Below are 20,781 nucleotides of genomic sequence, written 5' to 3' on the forward strand. Positions count from 1 at the left end.
ATTTGATGCTCTTTGTGTTGAAATGTTCTCTGAACTATCGCGGGGTCCCGTACAAAGCCCTTTTTTGCAATTCGCCTCTTGAAACTTTATAAACAGTAAAAGCGTACGTTTTTATAGAATGAATTTATTTCGGTACACTTTTTCCAAAAAAGGGCTTTGTACGGGACCCCGCGGTAGTTCAGAGAACATTTCAACACAAAGAGCATCAAAAAATATTGCTTCTTCGCTAAATGCGGCTTACCCGCGTGATCGGGAAATCGAGCTGTGCAAGAATAGCAGGAGACGCGACGACAGCGCCGCGGCGGAAAGTCGGAAAGCGCGATGGCGAAGCAGCCATGTTGGAATACGAATTGTTCAGCTTTACAACTATCACGCGGGTAAGCCGCATTTAGCGAAGAAGCAATATTATTTGATGCTCTTTGTGTTGAAATGTTCTCTGAACTATCGCGGGGTCCCGTACAAAGCCCTTTTTTGCAATTCGCCTCTTGAAACTTTATAAACAGTAAAAGCGTACGTTTTTGTAGAATACATTTATTTCCCTACACTTTTCCCAAAAAAGGGCTTTGTACGGGACCCCGCGATAGTTCAGAGTACATTTCAACACAAAGAGCATCAAAAAATATTGCTTCTTCGCTAAATGTGGCTTACCCGCGTGATCGGGAAATCGAGCTGTGCAAGAATAGCAGGAGACGCGACGACAGCGCCGCGGCGGAAAGTCGGAAAGCGCGATGGCGAAGCAGCCATGTTGGAATACGAATTGTTCAGCTTTACAACTATCACGCGGGTAAGCCGCATTTAGCGAAGAAGCAATATTATTTGATGCTCTTTGTGTTGAAATGTTCTCTGAACTATCGCGGGGTCCCGTACAAAGCCCTTTTTTGCAATTCGCCTCTTGAAACTTTATAAACAGTAAAAGCGTACGTTTTTGTAGAATACATTTATTTCCCTACACTTTTCCCAAAAAAGGGCTTTGTACGGGACCCCGCGGTAGTTCAGAGAACATTTCAACACAAAGAGCATAAAAAAATATTGCTTCTTCGCTAAATGCGGCTTACCAGCGTGATCGGGAAATGGAGCAGTGCAAGAATAGCAGGAGACGCGACGACAGCGCCGCGGCGGAAAGTCGGAAAGCGCGATAGCGAAGCAGCCATGTTGGAATACGTATTGTTCAGCTTTACAACTATCACGCGGGTAAGCCGCATTTAGCGAAGAAGCAATATTATTTGATGCTCTTTGTGTTGAAATGTTCTCTGAACTATCGCGGGGTCCCGTACAAAGCCCTTTTTTGCAATTCGCCTCTTGAAACTTTATAAACAGTAAAACCGTACGTTTTTATAGAATAAATTTATTTCGGTACACTTTTTCCAAAAATGGGCTTTGTACGGGACCCCGCGGTAGTTCAGAGAACATTTCAACACAAAGAGCATCAAAAAATATTGCTTCTTCGCTAAATGCGGCTTACCCGCGTGATCGGGAAATCGAGCTGTGCAAGAATAGCAGGAGACGCGACGACAGCGCCGCGGCGGAAAGTCGGAAAGCGCGATAGCGAAGCAGCTATGTTGGAATACGAATTGTTCAGCTTTATAACTATCACGCGGGTAAGCCGCATTTAGCGAAGAAGCAATATTATTTGATGCTCTTTGTGTTGAAATGTTCTCTGAACTATCGCGGGGTCCCGTACAAAGCCCTTTTTTGCAATTCGCCTCTTGAAACTTTATAAACAGTAAAAGCGTACGTTTTTATAGAATGAATTTATTTCGGTACACTTTTTCCAAAAAAGGGCTTTGTACGGGACCCCGCGGTAGTTCAGAGAACATTTCAACACAAAGAGCATCAAAAAATATTGCTTCTTCGCTAAATGCGGCTTACCCGCGTGATCGGGAAATGGAGCTGTGCAAGAATAGCAGGAGACGCGACGACAGCGCCGCGGCGGAAAGTCGGAAAGCGCGATAGCGAAGCAGCCATGTTGGAATACGTATTGTTCAGCTTTACAACTATCACGCGGGTAAGCCGCATTTAGCGAAGAAGCAATATTATTTGATGCTCTTTGTGTTGAAATGTTCTCTGAACTATCGCGGGGTCCCGTACAAAGCCCTTTTTTGCAATTCGCCTCTTGAAACTTTATAAACAGTAAAAGCGTACGTTTTTATAGAATAAATTTATTTCGGTACACTTTTTCCAAAAATGGGCTTTGTACGGGACCCCGCGGTAGTTCAGAGAACATTTCAACACAAAGAGCATCAAAAAATATTGCTTCTTCGCTAAATGCGGCTTACCCGCGTGATCGGGAAATCGAGCTGTGCAAGAATAGCAGGAGACGCGACGACAGCGCCGCGGCGGAAAGTCGGAAAGCGCGATAGCGAAGCAGCTATGTTGGAATACGAATTGTTCAGCTTTATAACTATCACGCGGGTAAGCCGCATTTAGCGAAGAAGCAATATTATTTGATGCTCTTTGTGTTGAAATGTTCTCTGAACTATCGCGGGGTCCCGTACAAAGCCCTTTTTTGCAATTCGCCTCTTGAAACTTTATAAACAGTAAAAGCGTACGTTTTTATAGAATGAATTTATTTCGGTACACTTTTTCCAAAAAAGGGCTTTGTACGGGTCCCCGCGGTAGTTCAGAGAACATTTCAACACAAAGAGCATCAAAAAATATTGCTTCTTCGCTAAATGCGGCTTACCCGCGTGATCGGGAAATGGAGCTGTGCAAGAATAGCAGGAGACGCGACGACAGCGCCGCGGCGGAAAGTCGGAAAGCGCGATAGCGAAGCAGCCATGTTGGAATACGTATTGTTCAGCTTAACAACTATCACGCGGGTAAGCCGCATTTAGCGAAGAAGCAATATTATTTGATGCTCTTTGTGTTGAAATGTTCTCTGAACTATCGCGGGGTCCCGTACAAAGCCCTTTTTTGCAATTCGCCTCTTGAAACTTTATAAACAGTAAAAGCGTACGTTTTTATAGAATAAATTTATTTCGGTACACTTTTTACAAAAAAGGGCTTTGTACGGGACCCCGCGGTAGTTCAGAGAACATTTCAACACAAAGAGCATCAAAAAATATTGCTTCTTCGCTAAATGCGGCTTACCCGCGTGATCGGGAAATGGAGCTGTGCAAGAATAGCAGGAGTCGCGACGACAGCGCCGCGGCGGAAAGTCGGAAAGCGCGATGGCGAAGCAGCCATGTTGGAATACGAATTGTTCAGCTTTACAACTATCACGCGGGTAAGCCGCATTTAGCGAAGAAGCAATATTATTTGATGCTCTTTGTGTTGAAATGTTCTCTGAACTATCGCGGGGTCCCGTACAAAGCCCTTTTTTGCAATTCGCCTCTTGAAACTTTATAAACAGTAAAAGCGTACGTTTTTATAGAATAAATTTATTTCGGTACACTTTTTCCAAAAAAGGGCTTTGTACGGGACCCCGCGGTAGTTCAGAGAACATTTCAACACAAAGAGCATCAAAAAATATTGCTTCTTCGCTAAATGCGGCTTACCCGCGTGATCGGGAAATGGAGCTGTGCAAGAATAGCAGGAGACGCGACGACAGCGCCGCGGCGGAAAGTCGGAAAGCGCGATAGCGAAGCAGCCATGTTGGAATACGTATTGTTCAGCTTAACAACTATCACGCGGGTAAGCCGCATTTAGCGAAGAAGCAATATTATTTGATGCTCTTTGTGTTGAAATGTTCTCTGAACTATCGCAGGGTCCCGTACAAAGCCCTTTTTTGCAATTCGCCTCTTGAAACTTTATAAACAGTAAAAGCGTACGTTTTTATAGAATAAATTTATTTCGGTACACTTTTTCCAAAAAAGGGCTTTGTACGGGACCCCGCGGTAGTTCAGAGAACATTTCAACACAAAGAGCATCAAAAAATATTGCTTCTTCGCTAAATGCGGCTTACCCGCGTGATCGGGAAATGGAGCAGTGCAAGAATAGCAGGAGACGCGACGACAGCGCCGCGGCGGAAAGTCGGAAAGCGCGATAGCGAAGCAGCCATGTTGGAATACGTATTGTTCAGCTTTACAACTATCACGCGGGTAAGCCGCATTTAGCGAAGAAGCAATATTATTTGATGCTCTTTGTGTTGAAATGTTCTCTGAACTATCGCGGGGTCCCGTACAAAGCCCTTTTTTGCAATTCGCCTCTTGAAACTTTATAAACAGTAAAACCGTACGTTTTTATAGAATAAATTTATTTCGGTACACTTTTTCCAAAAATGGGCTTTGTACGGGACCCCGCGGTAGTTCAGAGAACATTTCAACACAAAGAGCATCAAAAAATATTGCTTCTTCGCTAAATGCGGCTTACCCGCGTGATCGGGAAATCGAGCTGTGCAAGAATAGCAGGAGACGCGACGACAGCGCCGCGGCGGAAAGTCGGAAAGCGCGATAGCGAAGCAGCTATGTTGGAATACGAATTGTTCAGCTTTATAACTATCACGCGGGTAAGCCGCATTTAGCGAAGAAGCAATATTATTTGATGCTCTTTGTGTTGAAATGTTCTCTGAACTATCGCGGGGTCCCGTACAAAGCCCTTTTTTGCAATTCGCCTCTTGAAACTTTATAAACAGTAAAAGCGTACGTTTTTATAGAATGAATTTATTTCGGTACACTTTTTCCAAAAAAGGGCTTTGTACGGGACCCCGCGGTAGTTCAGAGAACATTTCAACACAAAGAGCATCAAAAAATATTGCTTCTTCGCTAAATGCGGCTTACCCGCGTGATCGGGAAATGGAGCTGTGCAAGAATAGCAGGAGACGCGACGACAGCGCCGCGGCGGAAAGTCGGAAAGCGCGATAGCGAAGCAGCCATGTTGGAATACGTATTGTTCAGCTTTACAACTATCACGCGGGTAAGCCGCATTTAGCGAAGAAGCAATATTATTTGATGCTCTTTGTGTTGAAATGTTCTCTGAACTATCGCGGGGTCCCGTACAAAGCCCTTTTTTGCAATTCGCCTCTTGAAACTTTATAAACAGTAAAAGCGTACGTTTTTATAGAATAAATTTATTTCGGTACACTTTTTCCAAAAAAGGGCTTTGTACGGGACCCCGCGGTAGTTCAGAGAACATTTCAACACAAAGAGCATCAAAAAATATTGCTTCTTCGCTAAATGCGGCTTACCCGCGTGATCGGGAAATCGAGCTGTGCAAGAATAGCAGGAGACGCGACGACAGCGCCGCGGCGGAAAGTCGGAAAGCGCGATAGCGAAGCAGCTATGTTGGAATACGAATTGTTCAGCTTTATAACTATCACGCGGGTAAGCCGCATTTAGCGAAGAAGCAATATTATTTGATGCTCTTTGTGTTGAAATGTTCTCTGAACTATCGCGGGGTCCCGTACAAAGCCCTTTTTTGCAATTCGCCTCTTGAAACTTTATAAACAGTAAAAGCGTACGTTTTTATAGAATAAATTTATTTCGGTACACTTTTTCCAAAAAAGGGCTTTGTACGGGACCCCGCGGTAGTTCAGAGAACATTTCAACACAAAGAGCATCAAAAAATATTGCTTCTTCGCTAAATGCGGCTTACCCGCGTGATCGGGAAATGGAGCTGTGCAAGAATAGCAGGAGACGCGACGACAGCGCCGCGGCGGAAAGTCGGAAAGCGCGATAGCGAAGCAGCCATGTTGGAATACGTATTGTTCAGCTTTACAACTATCACGCGGGTAAGCCGCATTTAGCGAAGAAGCAATATTATTTGATGCTCTTTGTGTTGAAATGTTCTCTGAACTATCGCGGGGTCCCGTACAAAGCCCTTTTTTGCAATTCGCCTCTTGAAACTTTATAAACAGTAAAAGCGTACGTTTTTATAGAATAAATTTATTTCGGTACACTTTTTCCAAAAAAGGGCTTTGTACGGGACCCCGCGGTAGTTCAGAGAACATTTCAACACAAAGAGCATCAAAAAATATTGCTTCTTCGCTAAATGCGGCTTACCCGCGTGATCGGGAAATGGAGCTGTGCAAGAATAGCAGGAGACGCGACGACAGCGCCGCGGCGGAAAGTCGGAAAGCGCGATAGCGAAGCAGCCATGTTGGAATACGTATTGTTCAGCTTTACAACTATCACGCGGGTAAGCCGCATTTAGCGAAGAAGCAATATTATTTGATGCTCTTTGTGTTGAAATGTTCTCTGAACTATCGCGGGGTCCCGTACAAAGCCCTTTTTTGCAATTCGCCTCTTGAAACTTTATAAACAGTAAAAGCGTACGTTTTTGTAGAATACATTTATTTCCCTACACTTTTCCCAAAAAAGGGCTTTGTACGGGACCCCGCGGTAGTTCAGAGTACATTTCAACACAAAGAGCATAAAAAAATATTGCTTCTTCGCTAAATTTGGCTTACCCGCGTGATCGGGAAATCGAGCTGTGCAAGAATAGCAGGAGACGCGACGACAGCGCCGCGGCGGAAAGTCGGAAAGCGCGATGGCGAAGCAGCCATGTTGGAATACGAATTGTTCAGCTTTACAACTATCACGCGGGTAAGCCGCATTTAGCGAAGAAGCAATATTATTTGATGCTCTTTGTGTTGAAATGTTCTCTGAACTATCGCGGGGTCCCGTACAAATCCCTTTTTTGCAATTCGCCTCTTGAAACTTTATAAACAGTAAAAGCGTACGTTTTTATAGAATAAATTTATTTCGGTACACTTTTTACAAAAAAGGGCTTTGTACGGGACCCCGCGGTAGTTCAGAGAACATTTCAGCACAAAGAGCATAAAAAAATATTGCTTCTTCGCTAAATGCGGCTTACCCGCGTGATCGGGAAATGGAGCTGTGCAAGAATAGCAGGAGTCGCGACGACAGCGCCGCGGCGGAAAGTCGGAAAGCGCGATAGCGAAGCAGCCATGTTGGAATACGTATTGTTCAGCTTTACAACTATCACGCGGGTAAGCCGCATTTAGCGAAGAAGCAATATTATTTGATGCTCTTTGTGTTGAAATGTTCTCTGAACTATCGCGGGGTCCCGTACAAAGCCCTTTTTTGCAATTCGCCTCTTGAAACTTTATAAACAGTAAAAGCGTACGTTTTTGTAGAATACATTTATTTCCCTACACTTTTCCCAAAAAAGGGCTTTGTACGGGACCCCGCGATAGTTCAGAGTACATTTCAACACAAAGAGCATCAAAAAATATTGCTTCTTCGCTAAATGTGGCTTACCCGCGTGATCGGGAAATCGAGCTGTGCAAGAATAGCAGGAGACGCGACGACAGCGCCGCGGCGGAAAGTCGGAAAGCGCGATGGCGAAGCAGCCATGTTGGAATACGAATTGTTCAGCTTTACAACTATCACGCGGGTAAGCCGCATTTAGCGAAGAAGCAATATTATTTGATGCTCTTTGTGTTGAAATGTTCTCTGAACTATCGCGGGGTCCCGTACAAAGCCCTTTTTTGCAATTCGCCTCTTGAAACTTTATAAACAGTAAAAGCGTACGTTTTTATAGAATAAATTTATTTCGGTACACTTTTTCCAAAAAAGGGCTTTGTACGGGACCCCGCGGTAGTTCAGAGAACATTTCAACACAAAGAGCATCAAAAAATATTGCTTCTTCGCTAAATGCGGCTTACCCGCGTGATCGGGAAATGGAGCAGTGCAAGAATAGCAGGAGACGCGACGACAGCGCCGCGGCGGAAAGTCGGAAAGCGCGATAGCGAAGCAGCCATGTTGGAATACGTATTGTTCAGCTTTACAACTATCACGCGGGTAAGCCGCATTTAGCGAAGAAGCAATATTATTTGATGCTCTTTGTGTTGAAATGTTCTCTGAACTATCGCGGGGTCCCGTACAAAGCCCTTTTTTGCAATTCGCCTCTTGAAACTTTATAAACAGTAAAAGCGTACGTTTTTGTAGAATACATTTATTTCCCTACACTTTTCCCAAAAAAGGGCTTTGTACGGGACCCCGCGGTAGTTCAGAGTACATTTCAACACAAAGAGCATAAAAAAATATTGCTTCTTCGCTAAATTTGGCTTACCCGCGTGATCGGGAAATCGAGCTGTGCAAGAATAGCAGGAGACGCGACGACAGCGCCGCGGCGGAAAGTCGGAAAGCGCGATGGCGAAGCAGCCATGTTGGAATACGAATTGTTCAGCTTTACAACTATCACGCGGGTAAGCCGCATTTAGCGAAGAAGCAATATTATTTGATGCTCTTTGTGTTGAAATGTTCTCTGAACTATCGCGGGGTCCCGTACAAAGCCCTTTTTTGCAATTCGCCTCTTGAAACTTTATAAACAGTAAAAGCGTACGTTTTTATAGAATAAATTTATTTCGGTACACTTTTTACAAAAAAGGGCTTTGTACGGGACCCCGCGGTAGTTCAGAGAACATTTCAGCACAAAGAGCATAAAAAAATATTGCTTCTTCGCTAAATGCGGCTTACCCGCGTGATCGGGAAATGGAGCTGTGCAAGAATAGCAGGAGTCGCGACGACAGCGCCGCGGCGGAAAGTCGGAAAGCGCGATAGCGAAGCAGCCATGTTGGAATACGTATTGTTCAGCTTTATAACTATCACGCGGGTAAGCCGCATTTAGCGAAGAAGCAATATTATTTGATGCTCTTTGTGTTGAAATGTTCTCTGAACTATCGCGGGGTCCCGTACAAAGCCCTTTTTTGCAATTCGCCTCTTGAAACTTTATAAACAGTAAAAGCGTACGTTTTTATAGAATAAATTTATTTCGGTACACTTTTTCCAAAAAAGGGCTTTGTACGGGACCCCGCGGTAGTTCAGAGAACATTTCAACACAAAGAGCATCAAAAAATATTGCTTCTTCGCTAAATGCGGCTTACCCGCGTGATCGGGAAATGGAGCTGTGCAAGAATAGCAGGAGACGCGACGACAGCGCCGCGGCGGAAAGTCGGAAAGCGCGATAGCGAAGCAGCCATGTTGGAATACGTATTGTTCAGCTTTACAACTATCACGCGGGTAAGCCGCATTTAGCGAAGAAGCAATATTATTTGATGCTCTTTGTGTTGAAATGTTCTCTGAACTATCGCGGGGTCCCGTACAAAGCCCTTTTTTGCAATTCGCCTCTTGAAACTTTATAAACAGTAAAAGCGTACGTTTTTATAGAATAAATTTATTTCGGTACACTTTTTCCAAAAAAGGGCTTTGTACGGGACCCCGCGGTAGTTCAGAGAACATTTCAACACAAAGAGCATCAAAAAATATTGCTTCTTCGCTAAATGCGGCTTACCCGCGTGATCGGGAAATGGAGCTGTGCAAGAATAGCAGGAGACGCGACGACAGCGCCGCGGCGGAAAGTCGGAAAGCGCGATAGCGAAGCAGCCATGTTGGAATACGTATTGTTCAGCTTTACAACTATCACGCGGGTAAGCCGCATTTAGCGAAGAAGCAATATTATTTGATGCTCTTTGTGTTGAAATGTTCTCTGAACTATCGCGGGGTCCCGTACAAAGCCCTTTTTTGCAATTCGCCTCTTGAAACTTTATAAACAGTAAAAGCGTACGTTTTTGTAGAATACATTTATTTCCCTACACTTTTCCCAAAAAAGGGCTTTGTACGGGACCCCGCGGTAGTTCAGAGTACATTTCAACACAAAGAGCATAAAAAAATATTGCTTCTTCGCTAAATTTGGCTTACCCGCGTGATCGGGAAATCGAGCTGTGCAAGAATAGCAGGAGACGCGACGACAGCGCCGCGGCGGAAAGTCGGAAAGCGCGATGGCGAAGCAGCCATGTTGGAATACGAATTGTTCAGCTTTACAACTATCACGCGGGTAAGCCGCATTTAGCGAAGAAGCAATATTATTTGATGCTCTTTGTGTTGAAATGTTCTCTGAACTATCGCGGGGTCCCGTACAAATCCCTTTTTTGCAATTCGCCTCTTGAAACTTTATAAACAGTAAAAGCGTACGTTTTTATAGAATAAATTTATTTCGGTACACTTTTTACAAAAAAGGGCTTTGTACGGGACCCCGCGGTAGTTCAGAGAACATTTCAGCACAAAGAGCATAAAAAAATATTGCTTCTTCGCTAAATGCGGCTTACCCGCGTGATCGGGAAATGGAGCTGTGCAAGAATAGCAGGAGTCGCGACGACAGCGCCGCGGCGGAAAGTCGGAAAGCGCGATAGCGAAGCAGCCATGTTGGAATACGTATTGTTCAGCTTTACAACTATCACGCGGGTAAGCCGCATTTAGCGAAGAAGCAATATTATTTGATGCTCTTTGTGTTGAAATGTTCTCTGAACTATCGCGGGGTCCCGTACAAAGCCCTTTTTTGCAATTCGCCTCTTGAAACTTTATAAACAGTAAAAGCGTACGTTTTTGTAGAATACATTTATTTCCCTACACTTTTCCCAAAAAAGGGCTTTGTACGGGACCCCGCGATAGTTCAGAGTACATTTCAACACAAAGAGCATCAAAAAATATTGCTTCTTCGCTAAATGTGGCTTACCCGCGTGATCGGGAAATCGAGCTGTGCAAGAATAGCAGGAGACGCGACGACAGCGCCGCGGCGGAAAGTCGGAAAGCGCGATGGCGAAGCAGCCATGTTGGAATACGAATTGTTCAGCTTTACAACTATCACGCGGGTAAGCCGCATTTAGCGAAGAAGCAATATTATTTGATGCTCTTTGTGTTGAAATGTTCTCTGAACTATCGCGGGGTCCCGTACAAAGCCCTTTTTTGCAATTCGCCTCTTGAAACTTTATAAACAGTAAAAGCGTACGTTTTTATAGAATAAATTTATTTCGGTACACTTTTTCCAAAAAAGGGCTTTGTACGGGACCCCGCGGTAGTTCAGAGAACATTTCAACACAAAGAGCATCAAAAAATATTGCTTCTTCGCTAAATGCGGCTTACCCGCGTGATCGGGAAATGGAGCAGTGCAAGAATAGCAGGAGACGCGACGACAGCGCCGCGGCGGAAAGTCGGAAAGCGCGATAGCGAAGCAGCCATGTTGGAATACGTATTGTTCAGCTTTACAACTATCACGCGGGTAAGCCGCATTTAGCGAAGAAGCAATATTATTTGATGCTCTTTGTGTTGAAATGTTCTCTGAACTATCGCGGGGTCCCGTACAAAGCCCTTTTTTGCAATTCGCCTCTTGAAACTTTATAAACAGTAAAAGCGTACGTTTTTATAGAATAAATTTATTTCGGTACACTTTTTCCAAAAATGGGCTTTGTACGGGACCCCGCGGTAGTTCAGAGAACATTTCAACACAAAGAGCATCAAAAAATATTGCTTCTTCGCTAAATGCGGCTTACCCGCGTGATCGGGAAATCGAGCTGTGCAAGAATAGCAGGAGACGCGACGACAGCGCCGCGGCGGAAAGTCGGAAAGCGCGATAGCGAAGCAGCTATGTTGGAATACGAATTGTTCAGCTTTATAACTATCACGCGGGTAAGCCGCATTTAGCGAAGAAGCAATATTATTTGATGCTCTTTGTGTTGAAATGTTCTCTGAACTATCGCGGGGTCCCGTACAAAGCCCTTTTTTGCAATTCGCCTCTTGAAACTTTATAAACAGTAAAAGCGTACGTTTTTATAGAATGAATTTATTTCGGTACACTTTTTCCAAAAAAGGGCTTTGTACGGGACCCCGCGGTAGTTCAGAGAACATTTCAACACAAAGAGCATCAAAAAATATTGCTTCTTCGCTAAATGCGGCTTACCCGCGTGATCGGGAAATGGAGCAGTGCAAGAATAGCAGGAGACGCGACGACAGCGCCGCGGCGGAAAGTCGGAAAGCGCGATAGCGAAGCAGCCATGTTGGAATACGTATTGTTCAGCTTTACAACTATCACGCGGGTAAGCCGCATTTAGCGAAGAAGCAATATTATTTGATGCTCTTTGTGTTGAAATGTTCTCTGAACTATCGCGGGGTCCCGTACAAAGCCCTTTTTTGCAATTCGCCTCTTGAAACTTTATAAACAGTAAAAGCGTACGTTTTTGTAGAATACATTTATTTCCCTACACTTTTCCCAAAAAAGGGCTTTGTACGGGACCCCGCGGTAGTTCAGAGAACATTTCAACACAAAGAGCATAAAAAAATATTGCTTCTTCGCTAAATGCGGCTTACCAGCGTGATCGGGAAATGGAGCAGTGCAAGAATAGCAGGAGACGCGACGACAGCGCCGCGGCGGAAAGTCGGAAAGCGCGATAGCGAAGCAGCCATGTTGGAATACGTATTGTTCAGCTTTACAACTATCACGCGGGTAAGCCGCATTTAGCGAAGAAGCAATATTATTTGATGCTCTTTGTGTTGAAATGTTCTCTGAACTATCGCGGGGTCCCGTACAAAGCCCTTTTTTGCAATTCGCCTCTTGAAACTTTATAAACAGTAAAACCGTACGTTTTTATAGAATAAATTTATTTCGGTACACTTTTTCCAAAAATGGGCTTTGTACGGGACCCCGCGGTAGTTCAGAGAACATTTCAACACAAAGAGCATCAAAAAATATTGCTTCTTCGCTAAATGCGGCTTACCCGCGTGATAGGGAAATCGAGCTGTGCAAGAATAGCAGGAGACGCGACGACAGCGCCGCGGCGGAAAGTCGGAAAGCGCGATAGCGAAGCAGCTATGTTGGAATACGAATTGTTCAGCTTTATAACTATCACGCGGGTAAGCCGCATTTAGCGAAGAAGCAATATTATTTGATGCTCTTTGTGTTGAAATGTTCTCTGAACTATCGCGGGGTCCCGTACAAAGCCCTTTTTTGCAATTCGCCTCTTGAAACTTTATAAACAGTAAAAGCGTACGTTTTTATAGAATGAATTTATTTCGGTACACTTTTTCCAAAAAAGGGCTTTGTACGGGACCCCGCGGTAGTTCAGAGAACATTTCAACACAAAGAGCATCAAAAAATATTGCTTCTTCGCTAAATGCGGCTTACCCGCGTGATCGGGAAATGGAGCTGTGCAAGAATAGCAGGAGACGCGACGACAGCGCCGCGGCGGAAAGTCGGAAAGCGCGATAGCGAAGCAGCCATGTTGGAATACGTATTGTTCAGCTTTACAACTATCACGCGGGTAAGCCGCATTTAGCGAAGAAGCAATATTATTTGATGCTCTTTGTGTTGAAATGTTCTCTGAACTATCGCGGGGTCCCGTACAAAGCCCTTTTTTGCAATTCGCCTCTTGAAACTTTATAAACAGTAAAAGCGTACGTTTTTATAGAATAAATTTATGTCGGTACACTTTTTCCAAAAAAGGGCTTTGTACGGGACCCCGCGGTAGTTCAGAGAACATTTCAACACAAAGAGCATCAAAAAATATTGCTTCTTCGCTAAATGCGGCTTACCCGCGTGATCGGGAAATGGAGCTGTGCAAGAATAGCAGGAGACGCGACGACAGCGCCGCGGCGGAAAGTCGGAAAGCGCGATAGCGAAGCAGCCATGTTGGAATACGTATTGTTCAGCTTTACAACTATCACGCGGGTAAGCCGCATTTAGCGAAGAAGCAATATTATTTGATGCTCTTTGTGTTGAAATGTTCTCTGAACTATCGCGGGGTCCCGTACAAAGCCCTTTTTTGCAATTCGCCTCTTGAAACTTTATAAACAGTAAAAGCGTACGTTTTTGTAGAATACATTTATTTCCCTACACTTTTCCCAAAAAAGGGCTTTGTACGGAACCCCGCGGTAGTTCAGAGTACATTTCAACACAAAGAGCATAAAAAAATATTGCTTCTTCGCTAAATTTGGCTTACCCGCGTGATCGGGAAATCGAGCTGTGCAAGAATAGCAGGAGACGCGACGACAGCGCCGCGGCGGAAAGTCGGAAAGCGCGATGGCGAAGCAGCCATGTTGGAATACGAATTGTTCAGCTTTACAACTATCACGCGGGTAAGCCGCATTTAGCGAAGAAGCAATATTATTTGATGCTCTTTGTGTTGAAATGTTCTCTGAACTATCGCGGGGTCCCGTACAAAGCCCTTTTTTGCAATTCGCCTCTTGAAACTTTATAAACAGTAAAAGCGTACGTTTTTATAGAATCAATTTATTTCGGTACACTTTTTACAAAAAAGGGCTTTGTACGGGACCCCGCGGTAGTTCAGAGAACATTTCAGCACAAAGAGCATAAAAAAATATTGCTTCTTCGCTAAATGCGGCTTACCCGCGTGATCGGGAAATGGAGCAGTGCAAGAATAGCAGGAGACGCGACGACAGCGCCGCGGCGGAAAGTCGGAAAGCGCGATAGCGAAGCAGCCATGTTGGAATACGTATTGTTCAGCTTTACAACTATCACGCGGGTAAGCCGCATTTAGCGAAGAAGCAATATTATTTGATGCTCTTTGTGTTGAAATGTTCTCTGAACTATCGCGGGGTCCCGTACAAAGCCCTTTTTTGCAATTCGCCTCTTGAAACTTTATAAACAGTAAAAGCGTACGTTTTTGTAGAATACATTTATTTCCCTACACTTTTCCCAAAAAAGGGCTTTGTACGGAACCCCGCGGTAGTTCAGAGTACATTTCAACACAAAGAGCATAAAAAAATATTGCTTCTTCGCTAAATTTGGCTTACCCGCGTGATCGGGAAATCGAGCTGTGCAAGAATAGCAGGAGACGCGACGACAGCGCCGCGGCGGAAAGTCGGAAAGCGCGATGGCGAAGCAGCCATGTTGGAATACGAATTGTTCAGCTTTACAACTATCACGCGGGTAAGCCGCATTTAGCGAAGAAGCAATATTATTTGATGCTCTTTGTGTTGAAATGTTCTCTGAACTATCGCGGGGTCCCGTACAAAGCCCTTTTTTGCAATTCGCCTCTTGAAACTTTATAAACAGTAAAAGCGTACGTTTTTATAGAATCAATTTATTTCGGTACACTTTTTACAAAAAAGGGCTTTGTACGGGACCCCGCGGTAGTTCAGAGAACATTTCAGCACAAAGAGCATAAAAAAATATTGCTTCTTCGCTAAATGCGGCTTACCCGCGTGATCGGGAAATGGAGCAGTGCAAGAATAGCAGGAGACGCGACGACAGCGCCGCGGCGGAAAGTCGGAAAGCGCGATAGCGAAGCAGCCATGTTGGAATACGTATTGTTCAGCTTTACAACTATCACGCGGGTAAGCCGCATTTAGCGAAGAAGCAATATTATTTGATGCTCTTTGTGTTGAAATGTTCTCTGAACTATCGCGGGGTCCCGTACAAAGCCCTTTTTTGCAATTCGCCTCTTGAAACTTTATAAACAGTAAAAGCGTACGTTTTTATAGAATAAATTTATTTCGGTACACTTTTTCCAAAAAAGGGCTTTGTACGGGACCCCGCGGTAGTTCAGAGAACATTTCAACACAAAGAGCATCAAAAAATATTGCTTCTTCGCTAAATGCGGCTTACCCGCGTGATCGGGAAATGGAGCAGTGCAAGAATAGCAGGAGACGCGACGACAGCGCCGCGGCGGAAAGTCGGAAAGCGCGATAGCGAAGCAGCCATGTTGGAATACGTATTGTTCAGCTTTACAACTATCACGCGGGTAAGCCGCATTTAGCGAAGAAGCAATATTATTTGATGCTCTTTGTGTTGAAATGTTCTCTGAACTATCGCGGGGTCCCGTACAAAGCCCTTTTTTGCAATTCGCCTCTTGAAACTTTATAAACAGTAAAAGCGTACGTTTTTATAGAATAAATTTATTTCGGTACACTTTTTCCAAAAAAGGGCGTTGTACGGGACCCCGCGGTAGTTCAGAGAACATTTCAACACAAAGAGCATCAAAAAAATTGCTTCTTCGCTAAATGCGGCTTACCCGCGTGATCGGGAAATGGAGCTGTGCAAGAATAGCAGGAGACGCGACGACAGCGCCGCGGCGGAAAGTCGGAAAGCGCGATAGCGAAGCAGCCATGTTGGAATACGTATTGTTCAGCTTTACAACTATCACGCGGGTAAGCCGCATTTAGCGAAGAAGCAATATTATTTGATGCTCTTTGTGTTGAAATGTTCTCTGAACTATCGCGGGGTCCCGTACAAAGCCCGTTTTTGCAATTCGCCTCTTGAAACTTTATAAACAGTAAAAGCGTACGTTTTTGTAGAATACATTTATTTCCCTACACTTTTCCCAAAAAAGGGCTTTGTACGGGACCCCGCGGTAGTTCAGAGAACATTTCAACACAAAGAGCATCAAAAAATATTGCTTCTTCGCTAAATGCGGCTTACCCGCGTGATCGGGAAATGGAGCAGTGCAAGAATAGCAGGAGACGCGACGACAGCGCCGCGGCGGAAAGTCGGAAAGCGCGATAGCGAAGCAGCCATGTTGGAATACGTATTGTTCAGCTTTACAACTATCACGCGGGTAAGCCGCATTTAGCGAAGAAGCAATATTATTTGATGCTCTTTGTGTTGAAATGTTCTCTGAACTATCGCGGGGTCCCGTACAAAGCCCTTTTTTGCAATTCGCCTCTTGAAACTTTATAAACAGTAAAAGCGTACGTTTTTATAGAATAAATTTATTTCGGTACACTTTTTCCAAAAAAGGGCTTTGTACGGGACCCCGCGGTAGTTCAGAGAACATTTCAACACAAAGAGCATCAAAAAATATTGCTTCTTCGCTAAATGCGGCTTACCCGCGTGATCGGGAAATGGAGCAGTGCAAGAATAGCAGGAGACGCGACGACAGCGCCGCGGCGGAAAGTCGGAAAGCGCGATAGCGAAGCAGCCATGTTGGAATACGTATTGTTCAGCTTTACAACTATCACGCGGGTAAGCCGCATTTAGCGAAGAAGCAATATTATTTGATGCTCTTTGTGTTGAAATGTTCTCTGAACTATCGCGGGGTCCCGTACAAAGCCCTTTTTTGCAATTCGCCTCTTGAAACTTTATAAACAGTAAAAGCGTACGTTTTTATAGAATAAATTTATTTCGGTACACTTTTTCCAAAAAAGGGCTTTGTACGGGACCCCGCGGTAGTTCAGAGAACATTTCAACACAAAGAGCATCAAAAAATATTGCTTCTTCGCTAAATGCGGCTTACCCGCGTGATCGGGAAATGGAGCAGTGCAAGAATAGCAGGAGACGCGACGACAGCGCCGCGGCGGAAAGTCGGAAAGCGCGATAGCGAAGCAGCCATGTTGGAATACGAATTGTTCAGCTTTACAACTATCACGCGGGTAAGCCGCATTTAGCGAAGAAGCAATATTATTTGATGCTCTTTGTGTTGAAATGTTCTCTGAACTATCGCGGGGTCCCGTACAAAGCCCTTTTTTGCAATTCGCCTCTTGAAACTTTATAAACAGTAAAAGCGTACGTTTTTATAGAATAAATTTATTTCGGTACACTTTTTCCAAAAAAGGGCTTTGTACGGGACCCCGCGGTAGTTCAGAGAACATTTCAACACAAAGAGCATCAAAAAATATTGCTTCTTCGCTAAATGCGGCTTACCCGCGTGATCGGGAAATGGAGCTGTGCAAGAATAGCAGGAGTCGCGACGACAGCGCCGCGGCGGAAAGTCGGAAAGCGCGATAGCGAAGCAGCCATGTTGGAATACGAATTGTTCAGCTTTACAACTATCACGCGGGTAAGCCGCATTTAGCGAAGAAGCAATATTATTTGATGCTCTTTGTGTTGAAATGTTCTCTGAACTATCGCGGGGTCCCGTACAAAGCCCTTTTTTGCAATTCGCCTCTTGAAACTTTATAAACAGTAAAAGCGTACGTTTTTATAGAATAAATTTATTTCGGTACACTTTTTCCAAAAAAGGGCTTTGTACGGGACCCCGCGGTAGTTCAGAGAACATTTCAACACAAAGAGCATCAAAAAAATTGCTTCTTCGCTAAATGCGGCTTACCCGCGTAATCGGGAAATGGAGCTGTGCAAGAATAGCAGGAGACGCGACGACAGCGCCGCGGCGGAAAGTCGGAAAGCGCGATAGCGAAGCAGCCATGTTGGAATACGTATTGTTCAGCTTTACAACTATCACGCGGGTAAGCCGCATTTAGCGAAGAAGCAATATTATTTGATGCTCTTTGTGTTGAAATGTTCTCTGAACTATCGCGGGGTCCCGTACAAAGCCCTTTTTTGCAATTCGCCTCTTGAAACTTTATAAACAGTAAAAGCGTACGTTTTTGTAGAATACATTTATTTCCCTACACTTTTCCCAAAAAAGGGCTTTGTACGGGACCCCGCGGTAGTTCAGAGTACGATTTCAACACAAAGAGCATAAAAAAATATTGCTTCTTCGCTAAATTTGGCTTACCCGCGTGATCGGGAAATCGAGCTGTGCAAGAATAGCAGGAGACGCGACGACAGCGCCGCGGCGGAAAGTCGGAAAGCGCGATGGCGAAGCAGCCATGTTGGAATACGAATTGTTCAGCTTTACAACTATCACGCGGGTAAGCCGCATTTAGCGAAGAAGCAATATTATTTGATGCTCTTTGTGTTGAAATGTTCTCTGAACTATCGCGGGGTCCCGTACAAAGCCCTTTTTTGCAATTCGCCTCTTGAAACTTTATAAACAGTAAAAGCGTACGTTTTTATAGAATAAATTTATTTCGGTACACTTTTTACAAAAAAGGGCTTTGTACGGGACCCCGCGGTAGTTCAGAGAACATTTCAGCACAAAGAGCATAAAAAAATATTGCTTCTTCGCTAAATGCGGCTTACCCGCGTGATCGGGAAATGGAGCAGTGCAAGAATAGCAGGAGACGCGACGACAGCGCCGCGGCGGAAAGTCGTAAAGCGCGATAGCGAAGCAGCCATGTTGGAATACGTATTGTTCAGCTTTACAACTATCACGCGGGTAAGCCGCATTTAGCGAAGAAGCAATATTATTTGATGCTCTTTGTGTTGAAATGTTCTCTGAACTATCGCGGGGTCCCGTACAAAGCCCTTTTTTGCAATTCGCCTCTTGAAACTTTATAAACAGTAAAAGCGTACGTTTTTATAGAATAAATTTATTTCGGTACACTTTTTCCAAAAAAGGGCTTTGTACGGGACCCCGCGGTAGTTCAGAGAACATTTCAACACAAAGAGCATCAAAAAATATTGCTTCTTCGCTAAATGCGGCTTACCCGCGTGATCGGGAAATGGAGCAGTGCAAGAATAGCAGGAGACGCGACGACAGCGCCGCGGCGGAAAGTCGGAAAGCGCGATAGCGAAGCAGCCATGTTGGAATACGTATTGTTCAGCTTTACAACTATCACGCGGGTAAGCCGCATTTAGCGAAGAAGCAATATTATTTGATGCTCTTTGTGTTGAAATGTTCTCTGAACTATCGCGGGGTCCCGTACAAAGCCCTTTTTTGCAATTCGCCTCTTGAAACTTTATAAACAGTAAAAGCGTACGTTTTTATAGAATAAATTTATTTCGGTACACTTTTTCCAAAAAAGGGCGTTGTACGGGACCCCGCGGTAGTTCAGAGAACATTTCAACACAAAGAGCATCAAAAAAATTGCTTCTTCGCTAAATGCGGCTTACCCGCGTGATCGGGAAATGGAGCTGTGCAAGAATAGCAGGAGACGCGACGACAGCGCCGCGGCGGAAAGTCGGAAAGCGCGATAGCGAAGCAGCCATGTTGGAATACGTATTGTTCAGCTTTACAACTATCACGCGGGTAAGCCGCATTTAGCGAAGAAGCAATATTATTTGATGCTCTTTGTGTTGAAATGTTCTCTGAACTATCGCGGGGTCCCGTACAAAGCCCTTTTTTGCAATTCGCCTCTTGAAACTTTATAAACAGTAAAAGCGTACGTTTTTATAGAATAAATTTATTTCGGTACACTTTTTCCAAAAAAGGGCTTTGTACGGGACCCCGCGGTAGTTCAGAGAACATTTCAACACAAAGAGCATCAAAAAATATTGCTTCTTCGCTAAATGCGGCTTACCCGCGTGATCGGGAAATGGAGCAGTGCAAGAATAGCAGGAGACGCGACGACAGCGCCGCGGCGGAAAGTCGGAAAGCGCGATAGCGAAGCAGCCATGTTGGAATACGAATTGTTCAGCTTTACAACTATCACGCGGGTAAGCCGCATTTAGCGAAGAAGCAATATTATTTGATGCTCTTTGTGTTGAAATGTTCTCTGAACTATCGCGGGGTCCCGTACAAAGCCCTTTTTTGCAATTCGCCTCTTGAAACTTTATAAACAGTAAAAGCGTACGTTTTTATAGAATAAATTTATTTCGGTACACTTTTTCCAAAAAAGGGCTTTGTACGGGACCCCGCGGTAGTTCAGAGAACATTTCAACACAAAGAGCATCAAAAAATATTGCTTCTTCGCTAAATGCGGCTTACCCGCGTGATCGGGAAATGGAGCTGTGCAAGAATAGCAGGAGTCGCGACGACAGCGCCGCGGCGGAAAGTCGGAAAGCGCGATAGCGAAGCAGCCATGTTGGAATACGAATTGTTCAGCTTTACAACTATCACGCGGGTAAGCCGCATTTAGCGAAGAAGCAATATTATTTGATGCTCTTTGTGTTGAAATGTTCTCTGAACTATCGCGGGGTCCCGTACAAAGCCCTTTTTTGCAATTCGCCTCTTGAAACTTTATAAACAGTAAAAGCGTACGTTTTTATAGAATAAATTTATTTCGGTACACTTTTTCCAAAAAAGGGCTTTGTACGGGACCCCGCGGTAGTTCAGAGAACATTTCAACACAAAGAGCATCAAAAAAATTGCTTCTTCGCTAAATGCGGCTTACCCGCGTAATCGGGAAATGGAGCTGTGCAAGAATAGCAGGAGACGCGACGACAGCGCCGCGGCGGAAAGTCGGAAAGCGCGATAGCGAAGCAGCCATGTTGGAATACGTATTGTTCAGCTTTACAACTATCACGCGGGTAAGCCGCATTTAGCGAAGAAGCAATATTATTTGATGCTCTTTGTGTTGAAATGTT

This window comes from Lasioglossum baleicum, chromosome 4 (assembly GCF_051020765.1).
Source record: "Lasioglossum baleicum chromosome 4, iyLasBale1, whole genome shotgun sequence".
Classification (NCBI taxonomy): Eukaryota; Metazoa; Arthropoda; class Insecta; order Hymenoptera; family Halictidae; genus Lasioglossum; species Lasioglossum baleicum.